The following is a 14854-nucleotide window of genomic DNA, read 5'->3' as shown; positions in this document are numbered from 1 at the left end:
TAATACTAGTAATCATTGCTATAGAATGTTTTTTCCACAGTAACAGGGGTCTGCCTAGGGTCTCCCCTTCTCTCCAGTTCTTTAGTAAACAAAAAATACTACATTTTCAGGTGGGTCTCCAATTTCATCCAACCAGGAGAGAGAACCCATTTATCAGCTTCAACTTTGGAGTGTTCCAGTTCCAATTTAGTTTGCTCTTTTTTTGTATCACTTCCAATTTCACTTGTTTATCCTATATCCTGTATGAGTTCTCTCTCCTGATTTGATGACATTGGTATCCCTACCTGAAAATGGATTTTCTCTTTACTAAAGAGCTAGAGAGATGGGGAGACCCCTGTTACAATACAGACACTATATACCAAACATACGCTATGCTATGGAGCTATTTAACACTTATTTAAAGAAAAGATCCCTAACACTTTAAGCCATATTTACTTCACCATATGATGAAAATATACAAGGTGTCAACGTTGTGTCGTGTTAAAAAGCATTGCCTGTAATGACAAAATAGGGACTCCAGGTTGAAAGTGGTTAAATGTTAATATTGTAAGCAGTCACTCACAACCAGGGGCCCGCAGCAGACATGAGCCCAGACTACAGGTAAACACACTGATCTTTGTCTCCTCCACATTGCACACATTCCAGAGTAGCTGAGGGTGGATCGCCATGGACACGCACACATGCATTGCGTGCCTTGCACGGCCACATACACACATTTTGCAGTGAAATGGAATCTGAAGTGAAGAGAGACCCAGCTGTGTACTCAGTTGTTTTCAGTTGGGAAAACATTCACTGTACTGTATTGCAGTATATTTGTCCTGGGGACATAAAAATCATTGTTATGTATGAGCTGCTGCTTTAATAGCGTATGATTATTCATATTGTTACAGAGTAAGAAATCTTGAGTCAGAAGTTAGAAGAGTCATCACCAAATTAAACAAAATGTATTATTTCTGTGTATTATAACTAGCTTGTCTGATAATGAAATTAATAGGCTCAGATTACAGAGTATCTCAGAGTACCTACATGATTTTACTTTACAGTAGTGCGAATTGACCATCTCCCAATGTTTTCTCCCAATTGTGTGTTTGCCGAGTTTGTCAAGTTCAGTACTCGCATTCGAATAGGATAACTTTGGATACTCATATTGGAAATAACTATGCACTGTGGGTGGTGAATCATAACCCCCCCCTCCTCTAAAATCGATATGGGTTTCAGAAAATACTGCACCAGTTGGTTTCTAATAGAAACAAAAGAAAAAGAGAATAAGAAACAGCAAGTGAGAGAGTGTTAATTTAAGTCCATCTTTACACTTTCAGACAGAGTTGACACTTAGGATTTTGCTGTGTGAGTCTGGGTGCTATAATGTAAAGCAAAAACCTATTACCCATGAAAGAGAGACCAGCCTTTCTAGCACAAGAGATTTTCCTATATGCTCTGATGGCCTATGTTGTGTTATTATGGACAGTCACATCCTGGTATGTGGAATTGTTTTGTTTTTTGTTTTTTTGTTTCCCCCAGATCTCTGTCAGAGTAAATCGTACGCAGGGGAACAGGCCGGCTCATACATTTCCCCAGCTGTTGTCCACCCTCACTGTGGCTGCACTTTAAAGATTAGTTTAAAGATTGCGTCCTCCCTGTCCCTTTCCATCGCAAATGGCTGCTACTCTCATTGAGCTAGTGCATCTTTTCATTCAATCATAACTAAATCCTAGCAAGCAATGAAGTGGTCGCAGAAGTGGTCTTTGTTGAAGAGATGTTTTTATCGCAGAAAGAATCGTCTGGCTTGCAAGGGAAATGTGTGATGTATTATACCTATTGTTTACTGTTTTTTTTATCATTCTATTAATGTTTGATGGATGATAAAGCTACTGCTGTTGCATGTACCCAATTATGCTGTTTTACAAAGAAGAATAGTTCATCCTGTCCTGGGTTTGCTTTTTTTTAATCCATCCCCATCTTTCTTTAATATGAGTAGCTTCATGCCAGTTGGAGAATACAATAAAATACATTTTGGTTAGCTTCATCACATTTGTTATGCGCTCCCCCTCAAGCTCCGTCCCTCAATTGTTTTGAAGTAAAGTATAGAGCCCAGCAGTTATTTGTGGCATAAAGACAAATGTCAGACCATGGCCTGCAGAGAGTCATAACCTTCATTTAGCTTCACAGCTTCACACATTTGTGTTTTTAATTAGTAACCACTGTCAACCTGGCAACTCTATTTTGGGCATGTCATTACTTGCCCAAACATAAAAATAGCGTGTCGCATCACGACAAGTTGTGAGCTTGTAGATCGTCTATTTTTGTGCAACACTCATATGGAGAAGTATAAAAGAGTGTTTAATAGAAAACAAATATTGAACATGTGCCTCATTTTTAAATGACATCATGTATGGTTTATCCTTTTTCTTTTTCTCCCTTCTTTTTTTGCCAGGCCTTACCAAGGTCCTTTGTAAAAACTTTTACTGTGTTCCAGCATTTACGGTGCCATAATTTTTTATTCTCTGCTTTAAGTCACACATCACCCAGAATTTGACTGACATGTTTGGCGGATTCTTGTAATCCTTTGGGTGACGCCTGCCGATGCCTCGTTGCAGCCAGGGGACCTGTTTCAAGCAGAGTTGCGCTCATTTGCATCCAGCTTCATCTCTATGTAAATTTGAATTAGTATGCTTATGGAAATGTCTGTTTTCTTAGTCTTTTGAAGGAAAGAATAACTCGTCACATTCATGGAAAGATAATCTATGATTTGACTGTTGAATGAGCCTCATTCATGGGTGCGTACACCTAGCTGATATCCTTTATGAAGATATTTCTATGCTAATGCTGTGCACAACGTTTGTGATTCACCATCAGTGCCAGACAAAGATGTGACTGGCCCCAAATTTGCTGGCCAGACATGCGGTTGTTCTTGGCCCAACAAGCAGAAGCAGATGACCTTTCTAAATCCGGAAAGGCATCTGCAATACTGCACCACTGTTTAGCATAACCCTTTCTCTCAGGTCTTCTCAGTGTCAATTTTGCTTTTACAAAACCTTATACCTGATACTCCCCGGGTTTGTCACACGGGGAGCGACACTTGGATCCGCGGGGTCGCATTGCACACCTCATGTGAAAAATGTTAAACACAATTCAACTCGCCCACTTGCCCATCTACTTGAACGTTCCCCTTATTGAAAACAAATTACTAGGCGCGTCAGTCGCTTCCCGTGTGAAAAAAACACTTTAAACTTGGAAAATGGCAGATCTACAAGCTCCCGTGCTCAACCAAGTATAACTCTGGATTTAGCTTACAAAGACTTTACAAGCTCGAAGCTACAAAAATAAATATTTTTGTCCATGCCTGGGAAATCTTCTGTGTAGCTAGGCTCTTCCACTTTTGGTTATTTCTTCTGTGTGCTTTGACTGTGTCACAAGGATTTTGTGTTTTCACCGCCTGTAGTACAGAGGGGATCGATACACCGAAGGGCAGGGGGACGTATGACACTTGATGACAAAATACCTCCACACTGCTGAGTCAGCTCATTCACTTCGTTGTAGCTGACCGTTCACTCTCTGTTGAATGTTAGTCAGCCCAGCCGGAGGCTGTAGCCTATTGGAGACCCGCTCGAGGTTACTTGTAGCAGTCACTTTGAATGATAGCATCCATTGGCTGTGCTGGTGCTCTGTAATTTGGTCATTTCTATGTAAATTGGGCTTTGTGCTGCTGTACTTGGCTGTTGTACGTTATAAATGCTCCGGCAAGCCTCGTACAGTAATGGTGCAGCGTTACATCGAAATGATTATGGCTCTCTCTCTCTCTCTCTCTCTCTGTGAGAAGATGCCATGGCAGTCAGCCTGTCAATCAAGTAGATAGGTAGATGGAAGTGCAGATGCAGGGAACTCAGTCATGCGGTGAGGCTGCCGTAGAGGCAGGTAGTGATTTTGGGTTGTGTCCATGTGCTTGCCTCTCTCCTAGGAGGGGAAAGAGGGATCAGCTCATTGGACACTTGCATTAGAGGCACTTTATGGCTGACTCGGCAGTATCTCCGTCTTTTGAACAGGATCGGTCATGCCTTGGTGAAGGTGAGATGGTACTGCACAACATTATGGGTAATAGCATATAATTAGGGGCACACTTTTATTCGAACTGTTATTTCATGTGGCTCTTGTCTGTATTGCAGGAATCTTAATCAGCTTATTATACTACTACTACTTCTGTTTCAGATGTGGACAGTGCCACCTTGCAACATGCTATAGCCAATATTACCTATTGTATTGAAATCTAAACTGTATGCTACTACATAATTGGCAGAAATAAACTAAACTAAACTAAACAAAACATCATGCTAAATTTGCAAAAATAAATCCCCATTGTAGATGAACAAGCTGTGTACAGAATGTCCGGAAAAATTGGCAGATAATTACATTATGTGGTGTTGTTTTTGGCTGTGTCCCGGACCGGCCCTAATTGGCAGTTAATGAATTTATGTGGTGTTGTTTTTGGCTGGGCCCTGGACCAGCCCTATAGATGCATATGTCGTTGAATGACTGACTGACTGACTGACTGACTGACTGACTGACTGACTGACTGACTGACTGACTGACTGACTGAGTCACTGAGTGATGGTTGCCCGCAACGGATTAGCCAAATTAGCAATCTTCACTTCGGGCCTTGGGATGTACTCTATCCTTGGTTGGCCTAACAACTAACTAGCCAATCACAGATCTATCGTCCCTCCAGGCTATGGGATGAAGTGAGTGGAGTACAAGTCTGTAGCCAAATCCCAATACACAAATTTCTGCCTCCTCCGTCCTTTGTCCTCCAGCATCACCCAGAAATCGCATGCGTTCCAAATCTTAATTTGCTTTTGGAGGAACGAAGAGAAAGGAGAAAGGAGGCTCCCCAAGTTGCTGGGAGCGAGGATCAGCGTGGATACATCAAGTGTGCTCCTTTGCAGAAGTTCTTTTGTCGGAATGTGTGATCCTCTTTCAAATCAAACATCTTGTTGCCCACTGTAACAATCTACGGTAGAGCAGAGTAGGAGAGAAAACACCCCTAAAAACAATCACGCTAACATAACAGAAAAACAAACAACACACACCCGCAAGTAGAAACACACGAAAGAGCCAGGGGAGTCAACAGATAATTAGTGATAATGAATTAATAACTTCTCTTTCAAGAAAACATCAAACAAGTATTGCTCTTGCAACTAAATGTATAATAACTTTTTTTTTAAATCATCATAGCTTACCCATGTCATGTGATATCCTACTTCAGTACACTGAACAACGTAATATTACCGGGACAACTAAAAAAAATTACAGATGAACATTTCATATCTCTGCTGTCGGGCAGAAACCAGCTAACTCCAAAATGTAAATTTTTCAGGAAATTCAAGTTAGGAGGTTTTGCTCATCATTGATAAGACCAGCTGAATGGACCTCCAAGCTCACAATGAGGTTGGAGGTCAAAAGGGTGTGGAGCCTGGAGTCAGGGGGTGGGGTTAGCTGGTTTAGCAGACAATTTGAGGATCCAATGGAGTTAGCTGGTTTTGTCAGAAGCGCTTTTTCATACTTTGGTTACTTTGGATACTCATTGGTTCAATATTGTTTAAACCAACACACAGACATAAAGGGTGTTCAATAGCACTGATTTATTATTAAAAAAAGAAAAAGCTCAAAAATGGAGATAGCTGGTTTCTGCCCGACAGCAACGATATTCAGGATTTCACATTACAGACATTACCACTGACTATCCCTCTAACAACCAGCAACAAAAGAAAACAACAACAAAAAAATCATCACCACATTGCATCACTCACCTGACATATTCTGGGCATGTCATAATAGGTGAATATTTGCCGAAAATAGTTGAACGAAAATAGCCAAACTATAAGCTTGCAATGCGAAGCAAAGCACATACATGTGGGGTGACGTATTACAGTATGACTATTCTTTTGCCATTTTGGCCAGCCCAAAAATGCCTTTAGCGGAAACCCTGGCTTGTAGATCAGTTATTTTCTGCTAAGAGATTTAGTGTTGAGGGGGAAAAGGAGGGGGCCAAGATGTAGTAGACCACTGGTCAACAAAGTATTTAGACTTTAGAGTTTAAGTGGTAACACATTTGGTCGGTCTTAACAGGAGGGTGGTAGTGCAGAAATCACACTCTGGGCTGCTAAGCTTCTAAAACATATTATAAACAATGTGATCCTCAGCTATAGATTTACTGTGTACTATAGTGCCAGCACGAACAACACCTGTCCAGTTAACTTCATGCTGGCACCCAGAAACACACAAATGAAACAAAACAGGATTAATGTTATTATCTTCACCTGCATTTACCCAGCTATGACACCTTAAAATGTTATTTTTTATTAAACTCCGCATTAGAGTTCCCCATTGTGTAATGACAATGACGCTAGGTTTTGGTTAGCAATATAACGTTTCTGATTAAAACTTGGTGAATCATGTTGCTAATTGCTGGCTACCAAGCAATCAAGAGACGAGTCAAGGCCAAAGGAAAAAAAAAACAATTTATTGGTCACAAGTCTCACAACATCAAAAACTTCACTGCAAACCTTATCACCTCCTCTCACTCTGTGATCGGTTTGTGGAATTGTGTATAGAATTAATGATTTAAAGTGGACCGCAATGGAAACAAGTCCCCAGGACATTTTTGTGTTATCCTTTTCGTCTTAATGTCTTACTGTACCACATGCTGCATTTCTGACTGATAAAGTATTCAATCAATCCAAAAAAAAAAGTGGAATGTTCAAGAACATTTCTTTATAAACAGAAAAATCAGGTAGCCTGGCTGCCTCTTCCATTTGGTTGCAATTTGTATACTCTCAGAGTTAAATGAACACTCTTTGTGTTTATGCATACTAACAGTCATATAGTGAAAATGTCCCCCCTCTCCTACAAAGAGATTGTTTTCACACCTGTAACCTGATTCAAGTCAAATCATAGGTCTGATACAGACTGGCCTCCCTTGCCAGGAGCCACAGTAATTATAGCCTGAGACAAACGCAGGGTGCAGCCCTCTGTTTAACACAAACACTTCATGACATCCTCACATTCCCCCCTAAAAAAAGAAGAAAGAAAAAAAAACATAATTTGGGAGTATAGCACTTTACTTCCTTCCACAGAGCGTGTTAAGTCAACCACAGCAAACCTTTGTGTTCTCAGCTCTTTGTTATGCACACAGTATACATACTTTGTGCATAACACACATGCGTTGAGGCGAATAAAGGTGGATTCAATTTCTTCCCAAGTTTTGTCAGAAGTAAGACAATTTGGATGTATGTCACCTTGGGAGGGGGCTCTCCTTTGTGTCAGTTTAATAAGGTTTTTCCTCAGCCGCCCTTAGCTGAATGGGTGGGGAGGCCGTGTGGGAATGGAAAGGTCGCCGGTTCGACCCCCTACGCGTTGATCCGTGAGCAAGACACTTATCCCCTAACAGCTCACCAGAGCAATCTGATCAGCCATCTGCTGGGTGAAGCAAGCAATTTCCCCTCCGCAGAGGACCAGAAAATACTCCCTCTCCCCATTTCCTTTCCCTCTGTCGCTGTGTTTCACTCATTACCCCTCTCTCACTCTCTCTCCCTATACCGTCTTTTCATATTCTTTATCATTTCAGTTTCCTCTGTCAATTTGGCGCGTGCAAATATTGCTATTGTAAGATCCTGTGTGCACTGTGCATTGATTGATTGGGGGAGGGATAATCATCCAGGGTGTCTACAAAGACATCTTCCACCAAATCAATGTCCCTGACAGGGAATCTAAATCTCTCTTTGGTTTCCACATCCATTAGTATCGAGGCACAAAGGGAATATCCTGTATTTTCTCTCACTTTCATTTTCTCCCTTCTCCCTTCTCCTTCGATTTTTGTGAAATACCTCATTTATTCTTTATCATTTAGCCTTTGGAAGGAAAGAGAGGGGGATTCTTATTGGACACTTGAGGCCAGGAATATATCCTTGAGATTGGTGATAGGAAAGGAGTCAATCGTTTTAATGGCAAAATTGATGTTCTTCCCATCAGGAAGGGGGGGAGCAGTAGAGATGGGCTGTGAGATACACAGAGAGAAGGAAAACAGAAATCTCCTGCAAGGACATATACAACTATTAATTTGATTTATTCATTCGCCTATTGATTTTTATTTTCTGCTGTCTTGGCTGTCTCACCATCTGCAAAGTAATATGATGCGTTTGCTGTGACATCTTAATGTCCCCCTCCATACCTTCACTCATGCACGCATGCACGCATGCACACGCGCGCACACACACACACACACACACACACACACACACACACACACACACACACACACACACACACACACACACACACACACACACACACACACACACACACACACACACACACCAATGAACGCATGCGCACGCACACACACACACACACACACATACACACACACACACACACACACACACACACACACACACACACACACACACACACACACACACACACACACACACACACACACGCTATTTTCAAATAGCTGATGTATAGTGTTAAAGTCGTTAAACTAATTTGATGGCTTATTAACACATTTTGCTGGGAACCCCCTCAAGGACCCCACTTTGAGAACCAGTGAGATAAAGTAACACTGAGGCTTTTACTGTGAAAGACCCACCTGGTGCACAGATTAAAACATTCTAGCTCTGCCCTGGCAGACACATCCACCTAGAAATGGAAAGATCCAGCCTGCATCTGGAGCGCAGTGCGGTGCATCCATGGTCCCATGCAGCAGACACGAGGCAGGCAGATGGGTGGCTTCCTGGTGCGTGTCAGGCTCCATAAGGCTCCAGGAATGTGAGCTCGCTGTTCAGGAACGACAGAGCCAGGACAGGCCATGACCTCAGCCATGTTCTGTTTTGATAACCTCATCCCTCTAAAAACGACCCCCTCCTCGCCCCCGCCGGCCCCCTGATTCTCACCAAAACCCTGCCTCTGATGTCGCCGCTGGAGGGGCAGGCCTCTGCAGCCAAATCCTGAGTGTCAATTGAACTCTGAGAATTAAATTAGGACCCACAGGTGCACATTTCTACACACCTTGTAGAAATGTGGCTGGCTCCTTCTTATCTGTATACATACGTGTGTAGAAACCAAAATGTATATGGGCTGTGCTCTCACTATAGGCTACCTTACAGATGTTGTTCCCCAGAGTTAGAATGGAATCAGGCAATCAGGACGTTTCATCCTGGAATCAAGAACAGAAGGACCTGAAATGGTCAGAACTGATCAATATAAAATATCGAATTTAGTACTCTCGATAGTTGTATTTGTCTGTTTGTTTCATTTGTGTTACTGTTGATGCTGCTCTCTTGGACAGGTTACTCTTGGAAAAGAGATTTGAATCTCAATGAGACTTCTACCTGGTTAAATAAAGGATGATGATGACTATGATGAATTAACACTTTTCTAAGGGGCCATTTACACTCCCAGACTTTGTTACTGACTTACAGTAACACTGTAAGTCAGTAAAATATGTTACTGTGTGGATTCTATACTCAAATTCCCATTTCCCACAATAAGGACAGGGTGTGTGTTTTTTTTTCTTCTTTTTTTTTTTGTGATTGTGTCACCGCATTGCGTCCGTGTGTGTGGACCCGTGTTCCGTGCATATGCCGCGGCTGAAATGCCCATCTCCAGCGCTGAGCGGGTAGGTGACAGCTCATCCATCAGCCCTGTTGGCTGTCATCGTGGCGCCCCTGCATGGGTACAAGGATGGATGAGGGGGGCGAATGCAAGCTCCCCTCCCCCTCCTGCCGCCTCATACACCCCCCCCCCCACATCCATCCCCCCTCCACCCCTCCCAGGTGTTCCCATAACTCACCGGGCCTCACATCCCGGGCACACATTCCTTGAACTTCAGAGGCGTTCTGCCAGACAAGAGCCCCGATTTATGGCTTGCTGACGGACAGTGGGAGGGAGGGACGGAGGGGAGAGAAGGTGATAGGGAGCTACTTCAAAGAGGAGCAAGCGTTTGTTGTTGTTCTTTCCCGTGTCGTCCTTGCTCTCTCTCTCTCTCCCTCCCTCCTCACACACACACACAGACACACACACACACACACACACACACACACACACACACACACACACACACACACACTATCTCTCTATTCCCCCCTTTGCCTTTGACAGCTGTAATGTTCACGCACACTTTTGCACAAATGCAAAGCTTATGCGCACATGCACACGCTCCCACAGATTAGAACACATACACGACGACAAACACCTTCTGTACTCTCTCTCACACACACACACACACACACACACACACACACACACACACACACACACACACACACGTCATGTCAATGATTTAGAACTTGCCCCTTGCCTGGTCACACTTACTGTAGCATGGGCCGTATTTCCTGGAAGCACATCAAACGGCAGGAAAATTGGCATGTTATTGTCTTAGTCTCTCTCTCTCTCTCTCTCTCTCTCTCTCTCTCTCTCTCACACACACACACATACGCACGCACGCGCGCACGCACGCACGCACGCACGCACGCACGCACGCACGCACGCACGCACACACGCACACAGCGTGCTATAGTGACAGGATTTAGCTATTCATTTTTCATGACATATAAGGTGACATTCCCCCAGATTGCTTCCAAGCTTCTTTTATTGCACCTGCATAAGATATTCACCTTGCTCTTAAAGTGCCACCCCCCCGGCACCGTTTCGTTTGAATTTGTTTGTGTGACTCTCCTGAGGAACATCATCAGTCACGCAGGTGTGTATTCGTGCGAGCGCGCATGTGTTGTATGTCAGTGCGTCCGCACGCGCACATACCTTTGTGTGTGTGAGCGTGCATCGTCCTTTCCTTGCCAGCGAGTGCTATATTGCAGGAGCCTGCGGTCTGTGAAGTTGATGGATGCAGCAACTTGTGTCATCTTTCTGAGCTGGATGTGTAATGAACCCTGTTCTGCTTTTGTAACATTTGCACTGATTGATGACAAACAAAGGCCGTTTAACATGCAGCGGTGGTCTGCAGCTTAAGAAGGGGACTTGGTGTAAGAAATGAGACACACACACACACACACACACACACACACACACACACACACACACACACACTTACAGTAGGCTTTTTGTCCGCTGGGTGCTTCTTGTTAAAGTAACTACTTAACTGTACGTTTTTGACCGGTGTCCCCCAGGGGTCTATACTTGGCCCCCTCCCCGTTTCCCTGTACACCAAATTGCCTATTTTCACAGAATGTTCACCTATTTTGCCCGAATGTTCGCCTGACATGCCCAGAATAGGTTCATGTGGTTAAACCCTATACGTATATACTTCACGGTACGTCAAATAGCAAAAATAGCCACACTGCAACACAATGCAGCACGCGTCGCAGAATGTTTGCCTATGGCATGCCCAGAAGAGGGACATACTGTAAGGGTTCTTGTGGTTAAAGGTCCCTGTTTTCTCTCTCTCTCTCTCTCTCTCTCTCTCTCTCTCTCTCTCTCTCTCTCTCTCTCTCTCTCTCTCTCTCTCTCTCTCTCTCTCTCTCTCTCTGCAGCACTAATTGCGAACGCCGCGCCTCCGCCCAAGTGCAGCTTACTATGAAACTGTGCTCGGGTTGTGTGTGTGTGTGTGTGTGTGTGTGTGTGTGTGTGTGTGTGTGTGTGTGTGTGTCTCTGTGTGCGTGCACTGCCTGTGTGCAGCCGCCAGAGTGCACCAGAGTGCAGGAATGTAGACAATGCTCTGATTAAAATGCACAACAGCCTGCAAATTTAAAACACACACACACACACACACACACACACACACACACACACACACACAATGTCAATGTTCTCTCCCCATCACGGTGAAATAACACGGATTACAAGTCCGTAAATACAAAAAAAAATCGAGCTGCGTTCGCTTCCAGCGTTCGCGCGTCTTACTTGTATAATAAACAAAGCTTTTTGTATTGAGACATTATAGAAATGTATATTGTCCCTGAATAAACACATTCTCTTCCTCTGTCCAAGAGGTGCTCTGAAATCAAGCTACTTTTCTCTTAGCATCGTCTCCTCCTTCCCTCCCTTATTTTGGGTTTTCCCAGCTCTAGTCGGTGTCAGTGTGGAAAAGCTGATGTAACTGATGGCTGTTATTCTCAGTATCCAGGAAGCTCCATAAATGTCCTCCTCCCTCTGTTTGTTCGTTCTCCTCTTTCCCACAGTCCAGCCTGGCAACTATAAAGCCAAGCATTTGAGGCGATAAGAAAAGGAATGGGGAGGAAACTTGCTGTTTTGATCTCCCACAAGAATGGCCTTGACCCTACATTTTGAACCACTTTCTTTCCCTCTCTACTCCAACATGCAGCACTTCACTGGTCACGTATCACTTCCATAATGATCTGTATATCATCTCTGTGCCCTCACACGATGCTTTCAGTCATATTTCTCTCACAGGAAGCTTCTCTAATCTGCCTTTCTTTCAAGTCAGTGTGAGAGAGCTGAAAAAGTTGGATGCATGATGGAAGATGTGAGTGGGAATGTGTCTGTGTGCGTGCGTGCGTGCGTGCGTGCGTGCGTGCGTGCGTGCGTGCGTGCGTACTGTGAGTGCTTGCTGTCCCTGAAGTGACAGAGCAGGGGTATAAATAGAGGCAAGCACACAGATCACTGTGCCAGACAGAATGTGGCATCTGTTTTGCTGTGGTGGTATGAACCACTCAACTTTCCATTCCATCTCTCACCTTTCTGTCTCCCTCCCTCTTCTTCTTCTTCTTCTCTCTCTCTCTCTCTCTCTCTCTCTCTCTCTCTCTCTCTCTTTGCCCGTCTCTTCTTTCCCTCTCTGTCTCTGTCTGTGTCTCTCTCTTTTTCAACCCCTCTGTTGCTATTTACCTCCCCTCCCCCATCTTTGCTCACACACACTGCCACACATCTGCCACCATATGTTGAGTGTTGATGAGTGCTGCTCCTATTTTCGACTCAGATCATCCCATTTCTAAGGCTTTTCGTCACCAGTGTGCAACAAAGTATATCAGGCTTAAACGCACAGAGGGAAAGACAAACTGAGGAATAGAAAACGCATTGGAGCAGATTGTCCCAGCGGGCCAGCGGTGATATCAAAGCTCTGATATCATACATGGCACCTTTTACACGTGGTACCATGTAGCAAATTGCGATGCTACGTGGGCTGCATGTAAAAACAATCTGATCCCGTGGGATTGTTCTGGTGCCTCAGACTTAACCGGAGGTGGAGACTCCACACAGGAAGAGGAGATAAAAGCAAAGTCATCACAGACGAAGCTGTGCAGGTTATTTTCCATCCAGGGAACTGGCCCATCCACTGATCTTAGCAATTCATTTGCTTCATTGCAGCCATTAAAGTAATCATAAACCTGCACCCATCTGCTGTATCTGATGCTAAAACTGAATTAGGCAAAAAAGCATTCAGGGTTGCTGGACTTGATGCTGGAATGACTTGATTTAGGACTTATAATCAAAAGGACTTAATATCTCTCTGTAAATGTAAAATGATTTGACATCTGTGGAACAAGATATCAGATCCTGTTAATATTTGTATTTGACTTTACTTGTCGGACCACATCAGACTGTTTCTCTAAGGATATTAGTTTATCGGTAGGTCTGTCGGTCTGGCCGTCCATCTACTATTTTGGTGCCAAACATCACATCTCGAAAGCTCCTGGCTGAATTGCCGCATCATGATGCCGAAGATGTCTCTTATAGAGCGTGCCAACGTGTCGCCAGAATGTTCATTTGTGCACACAAGACATCTCAAACTATAATAGGCAGATAGATTGCCATGAATCTTGCAGAGGGCATTCTTACTCTTATTTCTCTAATGCCACCCTTTCTCTAATGTTCAGTTATGAACACAATATAAAAAAATCAAGACAGATTGCTATGAATCTTGAAGAGTGCTTTCTGGAAGATGAAAAAAAGATAAAACTATGTCTGACCCCATGACCTTTCTTCCAACACCATTCTCAGGACAAAATGTCATTGTTGCACATAAGATATCTCGTAATCTAAGTCTTAAGGTTCTTAGTACACCGGGAGAATTTATTCTGTGCAATTAATTTGCATGAATTTAAAAGTGAATATGATGAGGCGATATAGCACATTTTCAGCACGAATAAAAGCGTCAACCTGTACTAATGAGGCATCACCAAGTGTGAAATATTTGCCAGCGCATTTTCGGCCCTTTAGTCTTGGGAGAATGGGAGAATGCAGTTTTCTCCCTCTGCGTCTTCTCTTCTCTGTTTTGATCTCAACTGTGTTGTGTTTTGCTATATTGTGGTATATGCATTGTAATGTGTTCTGTTCTTGCTATTGTGTGTTAACCAGGACACAATTAAAAACAAAACGTATTTTCATAATTATGTGTTTTTACCTGGTTAGATAACGGTTAGAAATCTGTCCACTTCCACTCTGGTTAGGCCACAGTAATATGCAGAAATAAATTATCTAAACATACCCTTTCACACACACATGCACTCACAAAACCGTGGGCGCACGCACACATACACACGCACATGAAGACACACCCGTGGGCGTGCGCTATGCAACCACACACGCACGCGCGTGTGCACACACACACACACACACACACACACACACACACACACACACACACACACACAAACAAACACACACACTGAGAGCTAGCTAAAAGCATTATTTATTCATGTCCTCTGGAACATGTCTTAATCTCTTAATCTGTTTTCACTGAGAAGTTTTGGATTCTTTCAAAGATATTGGTTACACTTTACGGTTGAAGACGATACACATTATCTCTCCCATGCACTTGTGTGTAGACAAACAAACACACATTATGCACACAAACACGCATGCATCTGGACACATATTGTGCACA

General features: G+C 43.4%; 1 protein-coding gene across 1 annotated transcript in view; it reads left to right on the top strand.

Moving 5' to 3' along the window:
• Positions 1-14854, top strand: part of pdhx (pyruvate dehydrogenase complex component X) — a 408353-nt gene that overhangs the window by 209574 nt on the left and 183925 nt on the right. The gene's annotated exons all lie outside the window — the stretch shown is intronic.

The sequence above is a fragment of the Gymnoscopelus braueri genome (genome assembly GCF_963280865.1).
Source record: "Gymnoscopelus braueri genome assembly, chromosome: 9".
Lineage (NCBI taxonomy): Eukaryota > Metazoa > Chordata > Actinopteri > Myctophiformes > Myctophidae > Gymnoscopelus > Gymnoscopelus braueri.
The sequence above is the reverse complement of the archived record's forward strand: the minus strand, read 5'-3'. Positions and strand labels throughout refer to the sequence as shown.